This window comes from Betta splendens, chromosome 11, assembly GCF_900634795.4.
Source record: "Betta splendens chromosome 11, fBetSpl5.4, whole genome shotgun sequence".
In the NCBI taxonomy this organism is placed as follows: Eukaryota; Metazoa; Chordata; class Actinopteri; order Anabantiformes; family Osphronemidae; genus Betta; species Betta splendens.
Window position 1 is genome coordinate 377,684 of NC_040891.2, and position 11,233 is coordinate 388,916.

An 11,233-nucleotide genomic window follows, 5' to 3' on the forward strand; every position below is an offset into this window, starting at 1 on the left:
CATGGGTCAGTCCCACTAATGTTTTTAGGGTTGATTGAACATAATTTTCTTGGGTTATTTGATCATGTATAATATTAATACTTGTTACTTAATTTTATAGGGTAGTAACAAGTTAATTTAAATTAATTAATAAATTATGCTATACTAACACAACCAATGTAAAGTTATCAAATGTTTTGTGCCAAGATTAGCTTTTCAAAATTACATACAAATAAAGTAATCTTTGAAACAGTATTTCTATTATGCAAACTAACATATATCCCCAGCTGGTGTGTAGGTTGGAGAAGACACAAAGCACATTGGATTTAGACTGGTTAGAATACTTTATAAGCTCCATAAAAACAATAAAACAGCTTTCAAATGTCAAAGGCAGCTACAAAATGTCACTAACATCCAGTATTGTACATACAGCATTGGGCCAATATTTCAAACAACTTTTAGTGGAGGGTAGCTGAGGTTGAGAGCATATAACAAGAGCAAACAACAACACAGCAAGTGGGACACTACCCAACTCATCCAGGACTTGAAACGATGACTACATCTTCAGGGTCATCATCTGCCTCTGCATCTTTGTGAATGACAAAAACTTCAAGAATTGTCTCTATCATGGCTTCTTCAAGGCGTCCACGATCTGAAATGTAAAATTAAAAAAGCGGATGATGTTATATAACACTTCAACTTTTAAAGCATATATAAATCACTTTGAAATTTTAAACTTACATGAAATAAAAAAAAATAAAAAAAACATTCTTACCATCCATTCTTTCACAAGGTTGCCAGGATCTTCATTGAGGAACACACACTGGGCTTAAAGGATGTACTCTTCTGACATCAATGGAGTTAGTCTTTAGGACAAACAAAGTAATCACACAAAAAACAAAAAACAAAACAATTTTAATCTATTTTAGGGAACAATTTTTATTCAAGTGAGTAGCTGTCACTAACATATTACGACATAGATTTTTTTCCCATCATCATACCTGGGTTATGGGAACCATGATGCTCTTAATCTTTTGTCCTTGAATGCCGCCTTCCTTGCCAAACACCGTTTTCAGGTCTGAAGAATAACCATCCAGCATGGAGAAGAACTGTTGCAGCAAACTGTTGTAGTCCTCTTAAATTTATTCTTAAAAAGAAAAAACTACACAAGCACTGAATGGCAAATGTGAAAACAATACTTTGATACATTTTAATATATTTTGTTTGTCTGATCAGAATCACATTGTATATATATAGACATATTTATTGACCAACCTCAGAAACACAGAAGAGAGCAGGCCATCTGGTTTTGAACTCGGTGATGAAGGGTTCATCTCTGATAACTTCTTGCCTTGTGTTTGCAATAGTCTTATCTACTAGAAAAAGTCACGCTGCACTCCTTGCATCTCCAAATACCTTAGAGTCTATTTATCTTATTTCTTTTCATTCCCTCTTACCTTACTTTTTCTTAAACAACTTGTGGACATGTAGACATCTGACGCGACACTAGCAGATGATTCCCTGTCCTGCTGTCTCTTCTCAGCTCTAGAATGGGACACTTTCACAGAATGGCCATTGGAGGTAAACACCAAGAGACACATTTTAGATGATAAAGAACAGGTTTCAAGTCAAAATAGCTGTAATAAATTAGGAAACCAATTATGTGCTGTGAAATGAGTACACAATCTTATAAAAAGGTACAAATGTTAAAGCTTAATTAAATAAATACTTATTAATACTATTACTGTAAGTAATTTGATTATTTTCCTTTACCGTGTGAAACAAATAATAGATTTATGATAATACGATATACAATGCAAACAATATGTAGAGTGAAATAACTCAAACACCATTTTGGTAGGTTTGTGTAAATTACCTCAGGAAATGCATAGCATGACAGCACATTTCTATTTAATGTTCATGGGTTACCTTTCCAATAGGGCAAGTGTCTGTACTTCTGTTTTCCGTTTCCAGTAGTTCTCTGCTCTAACACCTGCGGACGGAGAGTATATGTCAGAAAATATTGCACCAACCTGAACAAATGCCGCTGACTAGTAAAATCATTGTCGCATCCAAACCGACCGAGGGGCAACGCTGATGTCGGTTATTTGAAATTTGAAAATCCCGCGCTCGCGCGATGAACTCGCATTGGAAATACGTAAAAGTCTCACTCCTAACTGAGCAAAGATCGCCGTTTAACGGCTATAAAATAATATAAAAAATTACAATATATATATATTTTATTGCAGATAAGCTTATTTAAAACTAGCACGTTCTCAGTGTTGTACGGAAGCTAGCTAGGTTAGCTTGTGAGCACAGGCGCAGTCACATAACACGGATACGTACTCTAGCTAATTAAACATCCAAAATGCTAAAAGGCACTATATATAGCTACTAACAACATTTCTGCACCCATGCGGTTTTTTATTCAATGGACGTTAAACTTACCTTCTTGCACACATCATGAACAGGTGTTTTCCTTTACGTCAGGATCCTGAAGAAGCGGCAGGGCCATAGTCCAAGTTGTGAATTTGCTCATTACTGCCACCTTCAGCTCTGGACATGTTGTTGTCTAAACCTATTTTTATTACGTTGAGTTAACATAAAATATTGATGTAACCTGTTGAAGTTGTTACATTTACGTGATTTTATTATGTTCAGACACAAAACAAGAATTTTTATTGTTGAAGTTGTATGTTAAAATTATGTTAATGTAGCATGCACCCAATCCAGGTTTTTTGAGTGTACTGTGCAGACCAAGAGACTTCAAACTATACTGCCTCTTGGTGTGCTCCTTTAGCAGAGAGCCAGCACCATTTTTTCTTTTTTTCATACACCCAATAAATCACTCCTCGTTGATGGTCACTCCCACACATAATCCCCTCACTTACGGTGTACCACACAAAAAGAACATATTACAAGCATAAATAAACAAGATACTAAATTAATTTTACCAAAGTCATAACATGAATCCTAACTTTAACTATAACTCTACAAACACAAGGACGGTTGTTTTACCCATAAGCCTTAGTGGCTCAGGGCGGGGCCTACTGCTGTGAGCCACTACAATATATTAAACTTGAAATTGCAATGAATTATGCATGAATTTGTAATAAAATATTCTCATTTGCTAAAGCACCATTTTGGGACTGTTGCAACTCTCAAGTCTTTTATTGAACCAATTAATATGTTATATTCACACACACGCATGCACGCACACACACACACAAACACACACACACACATCTCCATGTGGAGACAGCTCTTCAGCTACAGTGAGTCCTCTTTCAACTACAGTATATACTGTGGTTCAATGGCTTCAGTCCTTGGCTTGCACCTTTTGGCTCCATATTGACATAAGAGAGTAATATTTATATTTAAATACAATATTTTTTAATTTATTTAGAACATTATAGATGTTGATGATGTTCTGCTTTGTCGTTATGCTTATATAGTAGAAAAAGCATTATTGCAATAATTTGTATTAAACTATGCACATTTGGCTCAGGGTAACACTTCACTAGACTACAGCAACATTGAAATAAAAATAATAAAAGATTCTCTCTCATCAGGCAAAAAGCAGGGCCAATTGATGACTGTCCAGTAAATTCTCAGTATTTAACTATACATAAAATCATTTACGTTGCAGTTGAACAGATTAGACTTTGCAGGCAAAGAGACACTCAACAATAGCCCCTCTTTGTGAGCTCTCTTTGTATAAAGCAGGTCACAATTGGTTTTCACACACCATACAAATCAGTGCTTGTTGATGGTTACTCCCGAACACAATCCCCTCACTCACAGTGTACAACACAAAAAAATAACAAAAACAAAAAGAACCCATTACAAAAATACATGAACGAGATGCTGAATTAATTTTACCAAAGTTATAAATTTTTTTGAATCCTAACTTTATCTATAAGACTACAAACACAAGAACGGTTGTTTTACCCATAAGCCTTAGCGGCTTAGGGCGGTACTAACTGCTGTGAGTAGTAGTAGTGAGTGAGTTAGTAATCTATATCATAAATGAAGAACTTTTAGAAAGTTTTAGTTTTTAAAGTAGGATCTATACAGACACTAAGCAATGATTTAAGCAGCTAGTTTGGCCCAGTGGCAAGAAATCATCATTTAAATGCAGGAATTCCTGGTTTAAGACCTGACTGGAGCAAGTCTTTAAACAATATTCAGAAAAAAGATTCACAACACTGTTATCATGTGTAAAACACCTTTTTGTTTTTAGTGAAATCAAACTGCTTTTGTTTTATTTGTGCACATTCAGCTCTGCAACTTCTTCTTTGCAGATTTGATCAGCTATACATTCAACTCATTGGCTAGTTTCAGTAATGTTTCAACGGATTAATTACAAAAAGTTAATTAGAATATTTTACAGTTATATAAGGCTATAAGGCACAGTTTTCACTCTATCAACGTATTTTCTTCACTAGTTTGTAGTCATACTTCTCTTCTTACCAACGATGAACATGGCTTAGCCATCAAAACTATACTTTAGTCTGTATCTGCCTCAAAGCACAGAGAGTTCCAGAAATCCTCCAGAAACTGTGGCCACAATTTTCAATCCTCAAGCATAAAACGCACAACAGGTGATCATTGAAGCCTTGGGATTCATAAAGTGAAGTTATTTTTGTGATAATCTCTATGGTTTTGGTGTAACAAGCCTGTTAAGCACCCAAACAAATTACTGCTCGTTGATGGTCACTCCCACACTCAATCCCCTGACTTGCGGTGTACCACATAAAAAAGGAAGAAAAACAAAAAGAACACATTACAACCGTAAATGAACAAAATGCTAATTTAATTTGACCAAAGTTTTAAAAATTTTCGAATCCTAACTTTAACTATAAGACTTTAAACACAAAAAACGGTTGTTTTACCCATAAGCCTTAGCGGCTCAGGGCGAGACTAAATGCTGTGAGCCAGTACAATATGTTAAAATTAAAATTGCAATGATTGATGCATGATTTTGTATAAAAATATTCTTATTTGCTTTAGGTTTAGTGTTTTGGCACTGTTGCAAATTTAAGGTGTTTGTTTAATAAAATAAACACGTGAAAATGACAAAGGAGTTCTTTTCATCCAGAGGAAACTCTTCAGCCAAGTCATGTTGCAGCTGTTATGTCCAATAGCTCAGTGGTTGAAGTCCTTGGCTCTTGAGTGGGAGATCCGGGTTCAATACCTGTGTGAGACATGTTTTTGCAATTATTGTGTAATATTTGCATTTCCCAGATAAAGTCAGTTTTATCCTAAACGTATCACTGTATTAGTAATTTATATTATAAATGAACAACTTTTAGAAAGTTTTAGTTTTCGAAGTATGATGTATACAGCCAGTCTTAGCAGGAATTTTAGCAGATACTTTGGCCCAGTGGCAAGAAAGCATGACCCATAATGCTGAAGTTCATGGTCCGAAACCCGACTCAAGCAAGGATTTAAACTTTCTTCATAAGAAAGATTTACAGCACTGTTGTCGTGTGCAAAACACTTTCATTTTTAGTAAAATCAAACTGCTTTTGTTTTATTTGTGCACATTCAGCTCTGCAACTTCTTTGCAGATCCCATCAGATATACATTCAACTCATCGACTAGTTTCAGTGATGTTTCAACTGATTGATTACAAATTGTTAATTAGTATATTTTACAGTATAATAGGCTTGTTTATGCGTTCACTTCTTAATATAACTATATTGATTTCCTTCAAATTATTTGAGTTATAAATTTTAGCAATTCCCTGCACATGCGTCATGAAATACTCCAACTTATCCAAATCTAAATTTCAGCTACTTCTTCTGCAGCTACTGTCAGCTGTTTTAAATGCTTCCACAACAGTCAACTATTCTTTCAGCTCTCAGACTCCATTTACCTATTTTGATACATTAGACTATGTCTCAACAAGTTCAGCAATCCTTCACGTACTTTCTTCAATTTAGCGTTTATTGAATTTCAACACATCTCTTTGAACTATCCTTAATTTGAAATTCAACTGCTTCAGCTTCTTTTGAAAATATTCAGCTCTGTTTAAACAACACCCAGTTCTGTTCAGACGCATTCATGTATACTTTATGTGCTTAAACTACTTTCAGATATGTTTTAAAATTTTCAGCTATTTCAAGCAATTCTTCAGCAATACATTCAGCATAGAAGCATTCACTGTGCATTTTCCTATGGAAATGCTTTATCTAGTTATTATTTTTAGTTCTTCCGTACGTTTTTTGGCATCTAACTACTCCCGCATCCTTTGAGCTACAAAAACCATTCCAATATCAAAATGTTCAGCTTTTTAAGGAGAAGTGTGCTATTATTTTTCTCATTCATAAGTTTCATATTTTTCAAGTTATTAAGCTTTTTTCAACTTTTTTTCCCCATTGAAATGAATGGAAGAGGGATTTCAAACCCTCTTCAACTTTGTCTACTTTCAGCTTTAACTACTTCAACACACTTCAAGCTACAGACACCATTTAAACTACAAAACAATCTTCAACTATTAATGTCTTGTTTAGCTTCTTGATATCTTTAACAGATTCTGAGTTATACCAGTTTAAGCATAGGGTGGTTTTTTTAGGAATTCTCGGCTTTTCCATTATTATGTATTGCGACTAATTGAGTGGGAGATTTCACAGCTAGAGTAAGGAGAGACGCTTTCTTTACGCCAGAATCTTTCTCTTTAACTCGTCACTATAGCCACAGTTTAACTCTATCAACGTATTTTCTTCACTAGTTTGTAGTCATACTTGTCTTCTTACCAACAATGTGCCTGGCTAAGCCATTAAAACTATACTTTAGTCTGTATCTGCCTCAAAGCACAGAGAGTTCCAGAAATCCTCCCATTCACTCCAATGGAAAAAACTCTCTGACATCTGGGTAAAATCACAGAGAAGACATTAAGCTTTTTTTAACTACCTGAACTTTCATATAGTTGAGGGGGTGTTTTTAAGGAATTATTTCAACATTACAGCATTTAACAATATATGCAAATTTATAGCACAATGCATGGTGGGTAATGCACCATGACAGAAACTAATGGTAATTGGAGTGGCCATTGCAATGATGTTTAATGTTATTATGATTTAATTTATATTTAATTTATATTATGTTTAATTACATTATTCTAGGCCTTTCAATATTATAAAAATTATAATTAAATTGTTCTTTTAGTCACAGAATGCTCTTTAGCTTTGACCATTTGCTTATACAGCAGAAAAATCACTGATGCGTCATTTTGTATTAAACTATGCACAATAGACGGAGTTCACACTTTCTAGACTACAGCAACATTCAACCAATTAATGTATGAGTCCTTCTTTTCATACAACAAGCGCGACCAATTAACTGGCTGTCCAGTTAATTCCTACACTTATTCTACAGGGGGAAACGTTCATGTCGCAGGTGCTCAGATTAGACTGTGCAAACAAAGAGACTTGAAACAATACCAACTCTTGATGTGCTCTCTTGAGAGCCTTTTTTTTCTTTTTTTCATACACCCAACATAGCACTGCATATTGATGGTCACTCCCACACAGAATCCCCTCACTCACGGTGTACCAGACAAAAACAAACAAAAACAAAAAGAACACATTACAAGCATAAATTAACAAAATACTAAATTAATTTCAGTGGGTCCTTTTTCAAGTACAGTATATACTGTGGTTCAATGGCTTCAGTCCTTGGCTTGCACTGTGGTGGAAATTTTCCATAAAGAAGCAGATGAGAGAGTTGTCCTTTTGTGCGATTTATTGAAATAATAAAGAAAATAAAAATAATGGGGAAAGCAAATAAAAAGCATGGATGTTGATTGTGCACATCAACAAACCAAAAACCAGCTGGGGAGATCAGTGCACACACCACGAAGGTGTGATGCAAAGAGCCCACGATCCTCAAGTTGCCCCTGCCTTTTAACCCCTTTCTCTGGCTCTGGTGGAACGTCTCTCTGCAGCAATGGAATTGTTTGCGCCACCTTATCTCGCTGTGAGTGAGAATGTTTGCTTTCTCACTTCTGCATCATCGTGTCTTGTTATCCAAAGGAAGGAACACCGAGCTTCCAAGACAAGATGCATTCGCTTTAACAGCCTTGGGTCTGGTGGGGAGTCAGATAGGATGGAGCCAGAGTCCGGGTGTAAAAGACAAACATATATCATAAATCACTAGTCAGTCAAATGGAACATCAGATGTTTAGACTTGATGTACGACAGCACAAGAGATTAGTTGTTTGTGGAAGAATGTTCAGCATTGCACCTAACCAGCACATGACGAGTGTGTTGGATAAGAAACAGCACTAAGGTAAAATTTTTCCATTACAGCACTTTTTGTTTTGCAGATCCAATCAGCTATACATTCAACTTATTAGCTTGTTTAAGTAATGTTTCAACTGATTAATTACAAATAGTTAATTAGATATACTATAGCAATATTTCTGATTTCAACTGGTTTGTTTCTCAGCTTGTCCATTAGTGTGTATTACGTGAGCTTGAGTGCGTTATGTCACAGCTAGAGTGCGAGGGCACGCTTTTTAAAGATAGAACTTTTGTCTTTAACTCGTCACTACAGACACAGTTTTTACTCAGTTCTATGCATATTATTGATTACTTCATTACACTGTTTGATTTTTTAGTAATTAATCAGACACTTCCTCTGAATCTTTCAAAATAAAAGCACCAATTCAACTTTTAGCTTTAATAGGACTATTTATGCTTTTGAATGAACAATTGTGACTAGTTAATGAGAGTATTTTATATTTTAGCTATTAAGCACACACAGCTTCTCCACATCCTTTCAAAATAAAAGCCCCAATCCTGCTGTTTCGGTAAAGATAGCAATAGTTCTGCTTTCAACAGGTTTATTATGACTAGTTATTTAGACTAAAATAATGTTTAGCAAATACCTGCACTGGCCTTTTCCATATTCTTTCAAAATAAAAGCACCAATCCAAATTTTTAGCTTTAACAGGACTATTTATGCTTTTGAATGGGTAATCGTGACTGGTTAATGTGACTGTTTTACAGTTTAGCTATTAAGCACACACAGCTTCTCCACATCCTTTCAAAATAAAAGCCCCAATCCTGAATTTTTAGCTAAAGATAGCAATATTTCTGCTTTCAACAGATTTATTATGACTAGTTATTTAGACTAATACACACAGCTTCTCCAAATCCTTTCGAAATAAAAGCCCACATTCCAGATCTTTAGCTAAAAATGGCAATATTTCTGCATTTAGCTGCTGTATTGTGACTAGAATATAAGACAATCTTAATGTTTAGAAATTACCTGCACAGGTGTCCTCAATATCATTTCAAAATAAAAGTACCAATCCAAATTTTTAGCTTTAATAGCATAAATTCTGTTTTTGAATGGTTAATTGTGACAAGTAATAAGACTATTTTAAAGTTAAGCTATAAACACACACATTTCTAAATCATTTTAAAATAAAAGCATTAAACCAAATTGTTTAGCTTTAATAATAATAATTTTTGCTTTTGAATGGTCAATTATGAATCGGCAATGAGTCTATAAGTAATTACTGGTTTATTATTACTAGTTAATGAAACAATTTAACAGTTACTCACACAAGCTTCCTGTAAATCATTTCAAAACAAGAGTACTAAAGTTTCAGTGCGACTAACTAAGCTCTAAACATTTTTGATTTCTGCTTTTGACTGCTTTTTTTGTTATGTAAGACTACTTAATGGGCGCTTTTTCCAGTTAGCTACTCATTCAGCTCTTGAAATCTAAACTATTTAATTACAATACGTAGCCATTTTGATACATTTGGCTATATTTCAACAAATTAAGCAAACCTTTACACACTTTCTTGATTTTCAGAAATTCGTTAATTTCACCAAATCTTTGTCAAGTTTCCTCCATATGAAATTCAACTACTTCAGCTTCTTCTGCAAATATTCAGCACTGTTTAATCAATTCATATTTCTCCTTAGATACATTCAACTATGCTTTACATGCTTGAGCTATTTTCATCTGTTTTAAATGTTTCAGCTACTTTCAGCAACTCTTCAGGAATATTTTCAGCTTGGAAGCATTCACCATGCATTTTCTTATGGAAATGCTTTATCTAGTTATTATTATTTTTCTTCCCCCCGTTTTCTGCATCTAACTAGTCCCGCATACTTTCAGCTACAGAAACGATTCAGCTTTTTAAGGAGAGTGTGCTATTACTTTTCTCATTCATATGTTTCATATTTTTCAAGTTATTAAGCTTTTTTTAACGCTTTTTTCTCATTGAAATGAATGGAAACAACTTTTTAAATTCTCTTCAGCTTTGTCTACTTTCAGCTTTAACTACTTCCGCATACTTTAAGCTACAGACACCATTTAAACTACAAAATAATCTATTATAATCTACTATTCAACTATTAATCTTCCAGAAATCTTTTAAATATCTTTAATAGTTTCTGATTTATAGCAGTTTAAATATTGGGTGGTTTTTGGTCAATTTATATCTTTTCCATTAGTGTGTATTGCGTTATTTAGAGTGCGTGATGTCACAGCCAGAGTGCGAGGGGACGTTTTTTTAAGATAGAACTTCTGTCTTTAACTCGTCACTACGGACACAATTTTCACTCTATCAACGTAATTATTTCAGTAAATCGTAGTCATACTTGTCTTCTTTCTAATGATGTGTCTGGCTATAGTCTGAGACCTTTACTTTAGTCGCTATCAACCTCAAAGCGCAGAGAGATACTGGATTTCTCCCATTAACTCTAATAATAATTTTCGGCAGACGTCTGGGGAGAAAAACAAGAGGAGAAGTATTTTGAAATTGCGACTGCGGCTACAAACTTTTGTCCTCAAACATAAAATTCACACCATTTGCTCATTGAAGACTTAGGACTTGTAAAATGAAATAATTTTTGTGATAACTATTATGGTTTAGCTGGAACAAGCCTGTTTATACAGTGTGAAACTCTGCTTTTACAGAGCAGAGTGAGCCTGATTTTCCCGCCTTTCGTCTCCATGGCGACGGCGCAGCTGCAGATTTCACTGACAGGTCAAACTCCTGATGCTCAGTGTAGACAGCAGTTCCATGCTTATTACTGATTACTCAACTACACTTCTGGATTGTGTAGTAATTAAGCACACACTTCCTCTTAATCCTTTCAAAATAAAAGCACCAAGCCAAATAATTAGCTTTAATACCAACATTTCTGCTTTTATATGGGTAATTATCACTATTTAAAGATAGATTAACAGTTTAGTAATTACCCACACATGCTTCCTCTACGTC

At 34.6% G+C, this 11,233-nt stretch overlaps 1 long non-coding RNA gene across 4 annotated transcripts; it reads right to left on the minus strand.

Moving 5' to 3' along the window:
* Positions 1-321: 321 nt before the first annotated feature.
* Positions 322-2,442, minus strand: LOC114866281 (uncharacterized). Of its 4 annotated transcripts, XR_005898375.2 has the most exons (7): positions 2,428-2,442; positions 1,909-1,972; positions 1,437-1,537; positions 1,255-1,352; positions 981-1,126; positions 755-845; positions 322-631 (listed from the first exon to the last, which is right to left on the minus strand). It is a non-coding gene; the product is annotated as an uncharacterized LOC114866281 (long non-coding RNA). The 4 variants fall into 4 exon arrangements; XR_008696164.1 differs by lacking the exons at positions 1,255-1,352; positions 2,428-2,442 and having other exon boundaries at positions 323-631; positions 1,909-1,923; XR_005898373.2 differs by lacking the exons at positions 1,909-1,972; positions 2,428-2,442 and having other exon boundaries at positions 324-631; positions 1,437-1,785.
* Between the last annotated feature and the right edge of the window lie 8,791 nt (positions 2,443-11,233).